This window comes from Cervus elaphus, chromosome 19 (assembly GCF_910594005.1).
Source record: "Cervus elaphus chromosome 19, mCerEla1.1, whole genome shotgun sequence".
Lineage (NCBI taxonomy): Eukaryota > Metazoa > Chordata > Mammalia > Artiodactyla > Cervidae > Cervus > Cervus elaphus.
This window is the reverse complement of record NC_057833.1, coordinates 84,055,963-84,069,619: the sequence shown is the minus strand read 5'-3', so window position 1 is coordinate 84,069,619 and position 13,657 is coordinate 84,055,963. Positions and strand designations below refer to the sequence as shown.

The following is a 13,657-nucleotide window of genomic DNA, read 5'->3' as shown; positions in this document are numbered from 1 at the left end:
GATTATTTGTAATTCTCTTGCCAGTTTCAGACCATTTTTCTTTATGCTGATAAAATTGAGCTCCTAGTCTAAAAACCTGGAGCCCAAACTCTGGAACTTGGAGGTCCCACATGGTCCTTTCACACTGTTGACTCATTCCCATTAATTGGAATCTTTGTTGAGGGTTTTCTCTCATTTTAGCAATACATGCTTCTTATTATTCTTCAAATTCATATCGTTAAATTTCTAATTTGTGGAATAATAAAATTGGGCAGAAACTCAGTTATCATTGTCAGAGATTTATAGAGTTCTTCTTTACTTCTGAGCCCTTTACTTCAATTCCAAGGGCAGCAATAATGCCTACCGTGGCCAGGACAAGGGTGAAGCAAGTGAAGTGCCTCGGGTGCAGCACTGAAGGAGGTGTTCACTTCCAGATCTGAGGATGTGCAGGTGGGCACCTGGGAATGGGGGTCTCCTGAGAAGCTGTGCTCTGGGCACCTTGGGTGCCTCCCTCCAGTCCTGGCCTTTCTACTGCCTACAGAAAAGCATTTTGGTTTATTAGCCGGGCAGCTGTGGCATCAAGAGTAAGACCAGTTCCCCACTGTTTGACCATGACTATTGCAAGAGAAAGCTGCTATCAGAGAAAGCAAATGGCATGGAGAGGAGCCATGTTCTGGGAAGCTTTACCAATTTAGAAATTAAAACCAATGTGAAAACGGTGACGAATATCATGGAATTTTGCTTTGTAATCAAGTCAACAAGCCACTGGTATTCCGTTTGTTGTGAGCTATCTGGATCTAGTCATCCTGTCTATAGCATTTCTATCCAGTTTGCAATTTCTCAGATACAGTACTTAAAAACAGTTTATTCTCCACTGCCTCCTGTGCCTTCTTTTTATATGTTCCAGAAGTTAACAGAACAAATAAATGGCTGCAGTGTAAATGCTTTGGACAGTCAGGTAAGGGCTTATTTTTAAGGTTGGCTTAACAAATTCCATTTTCAAAACAAACCCAAACTGAGTGAGTGATTCTAAATTAGCTCCTTAGTTTTCCTCCCACCCAGTGATAATGCCACTATTAATTTCAATTATTTAGAGGCAACATTAATGTGTGAAACAAGAACAGCGATAAAGACAGAAAGGAATAAATTACTCCCTGCAAGACAGAATGACATTTTGACTGGCACAGAGATTTTTTTTCCTTCACACACTTTGTGCTTTGACATTTCACTTGGCACAAACATCTCACAAATTCTTGACCTATTCTGATGTACTGTTGTTTAGCAATTGCTGACATGACACATTTTAACCTCAAGCTCACTGGATTCCAAATGTTACCTTTTTCTGTCAATCAGGGTTGGATGACCTCCAAAAAACAGTCCAGGCAAAAGTCTGTGTACCTAGGAGGATAAGTGTTTGCTCAGAATAGAGAAAGAGTAGCCTGAAGTAGGATTTGGGGGAAAGGCAGGAAAGAAGGTGTCATTTAGGCAATTATGGGATGAAAAGAGGAGGAAGACAGATCCCTAGGGAACCTCAACATCTTGAAAGAGACAACAGCCCCAAACATAAAATACCTAGAAATAAACCTAACAAGAAATAGCTGGGGCAATAAAAAACTTAGAAGAGATTTAAATATTGGAAAAATACATAATCTTCCAACAGAGGAAAACTGTATCATATAAAGATGTCACTTCTCAAATTATCTTTTAAGTATGACTTGACTGCCTCTAAGCCTCACTGACTGTGGGTGCTGTAAGGAGGTCACATTGTTATTATTACTCAGATTTTGCTAGCTTGTTAGGTGTTATTGACATCTTCTATCTCCCAGATCTTTACTGGAGAATAAACCAATTTACAATGCTCTGCTTGATATCCTTTTTAAAGGGTTCTATCATTTAAAAATGCTTTCAGCTGCAAGTAATAAAACAGCAACAATGGTTCAAATAATAAAGATTTTCATCCAGTTTCAGGTATAATGCATTGGCTTACTCAACAAAATCCTCAAGGACCTAGGCTTTTACTGTGTTTCCATTCTTGCCAACCTGAGAAAATTGCTTTTGTTGAAAGAACCACAGCTCCAAGTGTGATGTCCACACATAACCATGTTCAAGTCAGGAAGAAGGGGTGGGCAAAGGAATTTCTTTTTGCAAGGCTGTGTCTTTTTATCAGACAGGACAAATTTTCTAGAACCATTCCCAGGAGACTTCCCCTTAATCTCATGGTCCAAAGCTGGGTCATGTTGCCTGCCAGTCTAGACCAATCATTTGCCAAGGGGGACTGCAACTGCCATGACCGGCTTTGACCAAACATGATTCATTCACAGGCGCTGGGAACATGGCTACAGGAACCAAACTGTGGTTCTGTGAACTATGAAGAAAGGGGCCTGACTGTTGGGTAAGCAGCCACAGCATTTGCCCAAAGAGGCAGTACCCATAGGCATTTGAGAGCCCCCTCACAAGAGCACTGTGCTGCTGGCTTCTCCAGACTCTTCTTTGATCTGCAAGGCAAGCTCTCCTTAGTGGTTGCTCCCAGCCAGAGTCTCCAGGCTCCGTGGCCTCCTGCAGTAAGGAGGGGCAGAATGGCCTTCTCAGTAGCGTGCACTGTGTTACCTGGGTCCCACGACAACAGTCCTGAAGCCAGTCTTGCACAGGTGCTCCTGAAAACGGTTCCCACAGCTCCTGCCTCTGGTTCCTCCTCCATGGTGACTTCATGGGAGTCCCTGCAGGTGGGCTCACTCAATATCCTTTCTCATCTCTCTTCTCCTATCTCCATTCTAGAGGCTGGAAACCAAACATTTTGTAGCCTCCTTTACAGGGAGATGTAGTCATGTGTGTGACAGTTTGGGGTAATGATATGGAAGCAGACATTTGCCAGGGGTTTCTGGAAAAACATTTGCCTTCCTGATACAGGCCTTGGCTTTGCCTTGGATTATAGGGCTACAGAAGTTTAACATGACCTCAGTTAAAGTACTAATGGGATTTTTAGATGGAGGGGAAAACAGCAAAATTATTCTACAGTTTGCCTGGAAAAAGACACAAGTGAGGATACCTAGAATACTAGCTTTATTGGAACAGGGATTATATCAAAGTAATTTCCTCATTATTTCTTCCAGTGCTTTTATGATAAGAGACTTCCTAATTCTGATATTCATGAAATATTTACCTTATTTTTCTGGTTTTATTTTCTATATTCAAAATACTTATATATCAAAAATCACTATAAGCAAAGGTATGAGGCAAGCAACAAATGGGGAAAAGTCTTGCATGGTGACATGGGAGTGTGATATCGGGGGTGGGGTGAGAGCTAGGGTTACTGGAGTCTGGGGTCTCCTTCATACCACAGGCTTGTGGTATTATCATCCCCCAATACAACTGTTGTTGTATATCTCCGGGGCTTTCCTGGTGGTCCAGTGGTTAAGAATCTGCCTTGCAGTGCAGGGGACATGGGTTCAATCCCTGGTCAAAGAATTAAGATCCCACAAACAGCGGCGTAACTAAGCCTGAGCATTGCAACTACTGAGCTCAAGAGCTCTGGAACCTGTGGGCCGCAACTAGAGAGTCTGTGCCCTGCAGTGAAAGATCCTGTGTGCTGCAACTAAGACCAGATGTGTCTAAATAAATAAATATTTTTCTAATTTAAGATTAAGTTTATGATACTGCTAAAAACATTAAAAAAAAGTTAGGTAACTTGTCCATTGTCAAGTGGGATGGACTGAAATCCAATCCAGGTGTTACTAATGATAAAAAGCCAAGGTTTGTGCTCTCTCTACTACACCCCACTGCCAATGAACTCTTTTTTTTTTTTTTTAATTCTTCTTTTTTTTTTCATTTATTTTTATTAGTTGGAGGCTAATTACTTTACAATATTGTAGTGGGTTTTGTCATACATTGACATGAATCAGCCATGGATTTACATGTATTCCCCATCCCAATCCCCCCTCCCACCTCCCTCTCCACCCGATTCCTGTGGGTCTTCCCAGTGCACCAGGCCCGAGCACTTGTCTCATGCATCCTGCCTTGGCTGGTGATCTGTTTCACCATAGATAATATACATGTTTCGATGCTGTTCTCTCAAAACATCCCACCCTCACCTTCTCCCACAGAGTTCAAAAGTCTGTTCTGTACATCTGTGTCTCTTTTTCTGTTTTGCATATAGGGTTATCGTTACCATCTTTCTAAATTCCATATATATGTGTTAGTATACTGTATTGGTCTTTATCTTTCTGGCTTACTTCACTCTGTATAATGGGCTCCAGTTTCATCCATCTCATTAGAACTGATTCAAATGAATTCTTTTTAATGGCTGAGTAATATTCCATGGTGTATATGTACCACAGCTCCCTTATCCATTCGTCTGCTGATGGGCATCTAGGTTGCTTCCATGTCCTGGCTATTATAAACAGTGCTGTGATGAACATTGGGGTGCACGTGTCTCTTTCAGATCTGGTTTCCTCAGTGTGTATGCCCAGAAGTGGGATTATAAGTGGGATTATACTACCCAAAGCAATCTATAGATTCAGTGCAATCCCTATCAAGCTACCAACGGTATTTTTCACAGAACTAGAACAAATAATTTCACAATTTGTGTGGAAATACAAAAAACCTCAAATAGCCAAAGTAATCTTGAGAAAGAAGAATGGAACTGGAGGAATCAACCTGCCTGACTTCAGACTATACTACAAAGCCACTGGCAATGAACTCTTAACTGAGAAAAGTTAACTTTTCAACAAATAGAAATAATCAGAGGAGTGGCGGAAGAGGGCTTTTGAGAGATATGGAAAGCAGGAAGAATGTAAATTAATGGGGAAAGATGAAAATGAAAGTTATCTATACACATAGTACAAATTGGGTCTAGGATCCTTGGGAACTGGTAGGTAGGAAGGATGGACCCCAAATCTGTGTTGCTTGAGACCTGGGTTGAATTCTTGGTCACACATAGCCAAGCAGTGTATAATGGAAAGTCCAGACCTTTTATATCCAACAGATCTTTGTTGATCCCTCTTCATCACATACTAACCACATGTCAAAACGAGGATAAAACTGAATCCTTAAGTAATCCAACCATAGCCTCCATCAGATTGCAATTTTCTCTTTTCCGAGGATACTGAGGTTGGGGCTGCTGCTCCTGGTGTTTGATTCCTGCTAGATTGCACTCCCAGACACCAGTGCTATATCCCAGCGCCATAAAGCTGTAGGCATGACAGCTTTTGTTGCCAGCAAGAACCCAATAAGCATAATTTAATTCTGGTTGCAAGTATCCATCCAAACTCCATGCATTTAGTACTCTCCACTATTTTCCCTGGCCTGATTCTTTGCATAAAGATTACACAGTGCACCCATAGCCCTCCAGAGAATACTATTTTTTTTATAGGTATACCATATTTAAATGGGAGTGGCCATTGTGTATTGACAAAGGTAAATGCAATTAAATAAAAGCAATTGTGATCATGATGGATAATTTCTATTGGTCCTATTCATATAATAAATGTGAATAGTAAAATCCATGAGGAAATAGTTCCATTTAAAACTAATGTTGCTCAATTTATGGCCAGCTTTTCAAAATCTTAACTTCAATCACTTTCTTACTCAACACAATTATAACCATAAATAATTCAAATTGATTAAATTTGAAAATGAAAAATTCAATTTATGGAAAGTTACAAAGCATAGTCAAATGTGGCAGATCAGATAGCACATGAAAATTGGCTTACGTTGTTTGCAAGGAAATTCTTTTTTTGCAAAGAAATTCTTAATACAAAGAAATATGATTAATTAATTATAAGATTAATTATTTATAATAATAATTATTATTAAAAATAAGATTATCAAACTTATCAATAGACAGAACTGAAGATTATCACAATAACTTTAAAAATAAATAAAAGTGACTGATATGAGAATTTTATATTCTCTTCTTATATTTAATAATAAATAAGAATACTCAATTAAAAATGGCCATATTCTTTTCCTAGTTTAGAATGTTTGCTTTTTATTGTACAATTGCTCTGAGCTACTGCTTTGATGTCTTTAAAAGCTTTAATTTTGCTACAGACCTTGAAATTAATTTAGAAACAATTTGATGTTCAATTTTTTCAGTAAACAAAGAAACAAGCTGGTAAAACTAATCACCGTGCATCAGTATGAACATATTTAATGAGTGTGTATGGGAGGAAAAAACATTTTCTTGCTTCAGATGGTTCTTAAATATTTATAGTACTGTAGTTAAATATGAGCACGCATATCAAGGCATTTCCTGGTACATAGTAGGTGGTTAGGAAATGTTTGTTGAATAAATGATTAGTACACTTTATCAAACAAAAAAGTTTACATCATTGTGCCATATACGTATTCTCCAAAAATCATGGAATTTTAAATATTAAAAAGGTATTCTAATGATGTGTGGAGTATTTACATGAGGTGGTAGGGCACAAAGTCCTCAGACAAGTATGAATCTCGTGTCTGTTTTGTTTGCCACATAGCATGTCAATTCTAACCACCTCTTCCAGATCCCCTCCCATTTCTGCACCTGTGAACTTAAACTCCATTATTATTAGAAAGGTTCCATCCTTCCCCTAGGGAAGCCACATTTTCCATTTCTTATTTTAGAAAGAATCTCTGTTGGATTAGGTGGACTTGTACAATTTTCTTTGGCTTTTCAAAATATAAAACTTTTTTCATTGTGTGCCCCCAGACCTGGGAAAAACCTTCTAAACTCAATTCTACTTTGGTTTTTCAATTTATCCTACTGCTTCTTAGTGGGTCATAACCTTTTTGTTTCCTACATTCATTTTAAGTCTCTCAAATCCATGCAATTTTGTCTCGTGCTTCCTCCAAATGTTTAGTGACCATCCATCAATCCAGCTGCATGCTGGCATTTTTAGAGTTAAAAAGAACTTTATTTTACTAGCACATTGGCCTAACAGATGTTCTTGCTTGAGGACACAGAAGGCATCTCTCCTGCAGGTGGTGTTACCAGGGACCATTAGGTACACTGAGCCAAAAGAGCTTCTGGCGGCTGGGATAGGGTTGAGGTACAATGAGTGAGACCTACAGCATGTGAGGGGTCAGCCAGGAAGTCCCATCAGTTGCTGAAATAGAATTTACTCAAGACTCTTTGTCAGGACACGGGAGGGTGGTCATGGGACCTGGCACATTATGGAGGACCTGGCTTCTGCCTCTCAGCTTCTCTCCTGAGGACTTTGGGAACACCCACACAAATGCCCTACTCACATCCTATGTACTGGATGCTGAATTGTCCAACCATTTCCCCCTCCCCCTTTCCCACAGGTCCACTTTCCTTTCAGCACCAGTCTCTCCTCCCCATCTCCCCCCCATAGCTGGCTGCCTCAAGGAAGCTGACCCTCTTTTGGTTCCCAGGCTGGGACTAATTGGCCCAATGACTCACCCCTTTGTTAGGAAGTGGGTAGTGAATGTGCACGGGGCCCAGTTTGAGTCGGTAGGATTTTACTGTGTTTTTGGGAAAGGACTTCATCGATTTCTAGGAGAGTTCCTAGTAGCAGCTGACTTTCTCTTTCTATGGCTGCTGTGAATACACAGTCCTGAGGCCTCCTGCCTGAGGAAGAAACCAAAACACAGAGGAGGGCATTGTTGGAGGGCAGAGGAGGCTTTTTCACCCACAATTTGGGAAGACAGTCTTTGTCCTTTCCCTACCTCCTTTCCTTCCATGAAGGGGGACCTAGAAAAAATTGTGCTAAAATACACACAAGATAAAATTTTACCACAGTAACTATTTTAAGTGTACAATTCAGAGGAATTAAGTATATTTGCCTTGTGGTGCAACCATCATCACTACCCATCTCCAGAAATTTACCATTCCCACAAACTGAAACTCTGTACCTGTTAAATATGAAAATGGACTTCTATTTAGTATGTGTGTATGTATGTATGTATGTATTTTTATTAAAGTATAGTTGATTTATGATGTTGTGATTGTTTCTGGTGTACAGCAAAATGATTCGTATATAGATCCTTTTTCAGGAGGCTTTCCTGGTGGCTCAGGGATAAAGAATCTGCCTGCAATGCAGGAGACAGAGGTGATGTGGGTTTGATCCCTGTGTCAGGAAGAGCCCTTGGAAGAGGGCATGGCAACCCATTCCAGTATGCTTGCCTGCAGAATCCCATGGACTGAGGAACCTGGCAGGCTGCAGTCTATGGGGTCGCAAAGAGTTGGACATGACTGAAGCGACTGAGCATGCATACACATATTCTTTTTTAGATTCTTTTCCATTGTGGTTTATAACAAGATAGTGAATATAATTCCTTGTGCTATACAGTATGACTGTTGTTTTAATCTCTTTTATGTACAGTATTGGGTATCTGCTAATTATGAATTCCTAATTTACCCACCTCCTCCTTTCCCCTTTGGTAACTGTAAAATTATTTTCTGTGTCTATATCTGTTTCACTTTTGTGAAAAAATTTGTGTCATATTTTAGATTCCACTTAGATCCCACTTATATAAGTGACATCATATGATATTTGTCTGACTTTACTTAATATGATAATCTCTAGGTCTATCTGTGTTGCTGCTAATGGCTTTATTTCATTCTTTTTATGGCTGAGTAATATTCCATTGTACCATACTTCTTTATCTATTCTTCTGTCAACAGACATTTAGATTGCTTCCATGTTTTACCCATTCAAAATTGTGCTATTATGAACATTGGGGGATATGTATCATTTTAAATTATGGTTTTCTCCAGGTATATGCCCAGGGATGGGATTGCTGGATCATATGATAGCTCTATTTTTAGTTGTTAAAAGAACTTTCATACTACTTCCCATAGTGGCTGCACCAATTCACATTCCCACCAGCATCAATGTAGGAGGGTTCCTAAAAAGGAAATTTTAATCTGGGTGGATTCCAGGGTGCACACTGCTCCCTCACTTCCTGGAGAAGGTGGTCACAATGTGTTTGAATGTCATACACATAGGGGTGGCTCTCTCTCTCTGGCTTTTTTTTCCACCCACAAAGCAGGAGGATGAGCTGAGTCAATGCCGTCTCCCCGGGGAAGGCCTGGACATCTTGGTCCCTCCACTTCTGTTTCAATGAGAATGTACCACAAGAAGGCTGGTGGTTGGTTGGACAAAAAAAAAAAAAAAAAAAAAAATTTGTTGTTTACCTGAAGTTCTACTTTCACTGGACATTCTGTATTTTTATTTGCTAAATCTGGCATCCCTATGTAAGGAGAATGAATCCTATTGAGTGAGGTGACTGGAGACCGTGAAGGACCGCTGGCTGTGGACCCCAGTGCATGGCAACAGGGATAAAGCAAGAAGCTGGCTCTCTCGGCAGAGACCAGCAAGAAGAGAGGATTGTGGGCCCAGCTGAGACTCTATATCTTCATTCCGGTTGTTTGGATGAAACATAAATTACACCTCATACCCCACCCTGAGCTTAGACTGTGGAGGTTGGTAGGGAGAACAGAGACAGAATCCTTAACTGGTTTAGTATTAACCCAAAAAAGATAGACCTGAGGATGTGTGTGCATGGGGAAATGTGAAAGTGACCGAGTTCTGTACTGGTAAGACTGAGTTGAAACGAGAACTTAAGCACTAAGTTCAGTTACAGTGTGATAAAGTCACATTTTCATATTTGAGCCTGGGAGTGAAAATCTGAACCTGCTACAGATTAAAAATTCGGACTGACGAGTATGTCTCCAAGGTCCCTTCTGTACTGACAATTCCATAGCTATAGAGATGAGGCTTGAGGACCTGAAAAGAAAAGTAAGACAGAAGCTAGATGGGGGTTGCAGTATTAGAAAAAAACCTATTAAGTGCCTGGTTACAGGAGACCTAGCAAATGAGCCTGGATGGGAAGAGGGGTAAGGAAAATCATAACTACTGTGCATGTAAGCTGTCCCTGTTTTGAGTTTGCTACTTTTTAAACATTTACAGTTGAGAACATGCTGGAGTTAATTATTATTAGCAGTGAGAGGCAGCTGATTAATGTTGATTAAGCTGATTTAAGAGCTGTTTTCTTAAGAGAACTATGGTCAGGCTTTCTAGGGAACCAACTGGTGAACAAACATGTTTTTACAGGGAGAGCCACAAAGGACTCTCGACACAGGAAGTCTGAAAGCTGAAGGAATTGTTGCAGAGTGCACCATGTTCAACTTCCTGCTTAAACAGGCAGTACATGCTGCAAGCATAGGGTGTCCTCCCTGTTTCCAAAGAGGGTGAAAGGCTTCATCTGGAGCTCCCCAACCCCTGCAGAGGAAAAAGGGTGACTAACCAGTGGGAAAGACATGCCAGCCAGGAAGCCAGAATGGAAACCTTCCTAAGAGAGGTGGGAGTTTAGCTAATTTCAGGAGGCTTGAGAGTAAAAGTGATCCAGTGGAAGGGCTAGTGGAGGAGAAATATTTCTTCCTGGGGCCAAGAAAGTGGCTTTGAGCTCCTGCCCAGCCGTGCCCCACACTTACCTGCAGTCAGAAAGCAGACCATGCACTGGTAGGAGCAGGAACAAGCAAGCCTGTTCCTACCCAGTGAGGAAGAAGTGAGTCACAGAGGTTGATGAGTAACTCCCTTTGGCAGAACCATGTAGCCTGACCCAGACAGCAGTGGTGAATTGTCATTCTGGAGCATGGAGGCATGGCTGCCACCCACCAGTATACATTAGTCCTATCAATCAATACTCACCCCTACAAATTTATATATAAAAGAGTGAGTGAGACAGAAGAAGTCTGCCATGTATATCTTTTCTGGCTTTGAAGTCCCATATAAAATACATGGAGGGCTAAAAGCAGAGGTGGGCAGTGGTCATCATCATCTTGCCTTGTATTTTAAAGGTTGCCCCTAGTGAAGAATAATGAGGAGTGAAAATTGAAGTATTGGCTAATCCTGGTATTAAGTATCAGGCTTTAGTTTTCTAGATGGTGGTTTTTGATACCAGAACTTCTGGCAGAGATTTTGTACTAAATCTGGGAAGACCTGTTTGACAGGAAACACCTACCTAATTGAGAGATTTTACCCAAAATTGGAAGGAGTGGGAAGAAATTGGTCTAATAGCACCATGAAACCAGTTATCATGGCAGATAACCACTACAGCACAAAACGAATATGAAATTCATGTGGAGGCATCCAGTAAATGAATTAGAAGCAATGTCCATAGACACTGAGATCTAGTCTGTAAGGTGCAGAATCAGGGAAAAAAAAACAAAACGTATTCAACATTTTTACACAATGAGGTAAATATAATCTCACAGATATGATGTGCAATGGGAAGAACAAATTGCTGGCCCAGGCCTGTCATATCCACGAGAAGGGTGTCAGAAAAGCTAAAGCCAAGAACAAGCCAAAACTTGCGGGGGGAAAAAAAAAAACTGAAGACAAGCAAAAGATTTTTTTTTAAAAAAAACTCTGGAACAAGAAGTACAAGGAGGGTGTAGTTCTGCTGTTCGGGAAATTTAGCACAATATTTGCAGACAATAAAGATCAAGGGAAAGTACATAACAAGGGTAGTGGATTCAATCACTTATAAAGCAAGCATGAAGGCTAAAAGATAAAAGTAGCAAAATTAACTAAAATTACAATAGTTAAAGGATGCATGAAATAAAAAGATGTAAAATGTTATCAAAAGTATAAAATATGAAGGTGGGTAAAATGATAAAGCTTTGGGATGTGTTCAAATTTAAGTTGTACCAGCTTAAAATAGATGACTATTTACATAGAATGTTATATGTGCACCGCACAATAACCACAAGGAAAAAAATTATAGTAGATACACACAAAAAATGAGAAAGGAATCTAAACAGAATGTTAAAGAAAATCACAAAAGCACAAGGGAAGAGATAAAGAGAATAAGAAAAGAACAGAGAAGAGCTAGAAAAACAGCCAGAAACCAAAATGGCAATAAGCACATATCTATCAATAATTACTTTAAAGGTAATTTAGACTAAGTTCACCAATCAAAAGACATAGAGTGGCTAAATGGATAAAAAATAAGACCCATCTATATGCTGCCTCCAAGAGACTCACTTCAGAAGAAAGGACACACAGCATGAAAGTGAAGGTGTGGAGAAAGATATTCTATGCAAATGGAAATAAAAAGAAAGGTGAAGTAGCTATACGCATATCAGACAAAATAGACTTAAAAATGCTTAATGATAAAGGGGTCAATCCATAAAAACATATAACATTTATAAATATATATGCACCTAACAGAGGAGCACCAAGATATATAAAGTGAATATTACTGGATTTAAAGGGAGAAATTTAAAGCAATAAATAATAGTAGAGGACTGTAACACCTTCACTTACACCCAAAGAGTAGATCATCCAGATAGAAAATCAATAATGAAACATGGAATTTAAATGACACATAAGACCAGATTGACTTTACACACACACACACACACATGACATTCTATCCAAAAGCAGTGGATAGTTCACATGGAACATTCTCCAGAATAAATCATATTAGAGCACAAAATTAGTCTCAAATTCAAGACTGAAATCATATAAAGCATTTTCCATAGAAACTACAGACTATACAGATTACAATGATATTAAACTAGAAATCAATCACAAGAAAAACCACAAAAGTGTGGAGATTAAGCAATATATTACTAAACAACTAATGGGTCATCAAAGAAATAAAAGGAGAAATTAAAGAAAAAACCCTAGAGATAAATGAAAACAGAAATATGGCATACCAAGATTCTAAGTGATGCAGCAAAATTGGTTTTAGGAGGGAAGTTAACAGCACCCACCTCAAGAAACAAAAATCCCAAATAAGCAATCAAACTTTACACCTAAAGGAACTAGAAAATGAAGAACAAATGAAGCCCAAAGTTAGTAGAAGGAAGGAAACAGTGAAGATCAGAGTGGAAATAAATGAAATACATTAAGAAACCAAGAGATGATAATTAATAAAAGTAAGAACTGATTCTTCAAATTTTCTTTGAAAATTTACAAATCTTTAGCTATATCAACAGAGGGGGAGAGAGAGAGGAAAGATATGGAGAGAAGAGACTCAAATGAATATAATCAGAATTGAAAAAAAAAGTAACAACATCAGAAATGCAAAGGATCATAAGAGACTACTGTGAATTATATGTCAACACATTGTAGAAGAAGTGGATAAATTCCTTAAAACATATAATCTCCCAAGATTGAATTATGAAGAAAAAAAAATCTGAATAGACTGCTTACTAGAAAGGAGATTGAAATAGTAATCAAAAATCTCCCAACAAACTAAAGCTCAGGACAGATGGCTTCACTGGAGAATTCTAGATTTATTCAAAGAAAACTTAATCTTTGTCAAACACTTCCAAAAAATTTAAGAGGAGAGAAAACTTCCAAAACATTTTACAAAGCCCTGATACCAAAACCAGACATGGAAACCACATGAAAAAATTACAGGCCAATATCCCTGATGAAGATAGATGCAAAATCCTTAACAAAACATTAGCAAACTGATGAGAAAATACGTTAAAAAGATCATATCCCATGATCAAATGGTATTTATTCCAGGGATTCAAGGATATTCAACATCCACAAATTGATCAATGTAATACACCATATTAATGAAATGAAGGATAAAAATCATATTATCACCTCATGAAAGAAATCAAAGATGACATAAACAGATGGAGAAAATGTGAAATGACTATACTACCAAACACAATCTACGGATTCAATGTGATCCCTATCAAATTACC

The 13,657-nt window shown here is 38.9% G+C and overlaps 1 long non-coding RNA gene across 2 annotated transcripts in view; it reads left to right on the top strand.

Moving 5' to 3' along the window:
- The window catches only part of LOC122676151, a 68,235-nt gene that overhangs the window by 14,664 nt on the left and 39,914 nt on the right, over positions 1-13,657 (top strand). The window contains exon 3 of one of the 2 annotated variants that reach the window (XR_006335450.1): positions 306-572. The exons of the other annotated variant lie outside the window; for it this stretch is intronic. This is a non-coding gene — a long non-coding RNA (uncharacterized LOC122676151). Of the gene's footprint in view, positions 1-305; positions 573-13,657 lie in introns of those variants that run through there. 2 annotated transcript variants of the gene reach the window in all.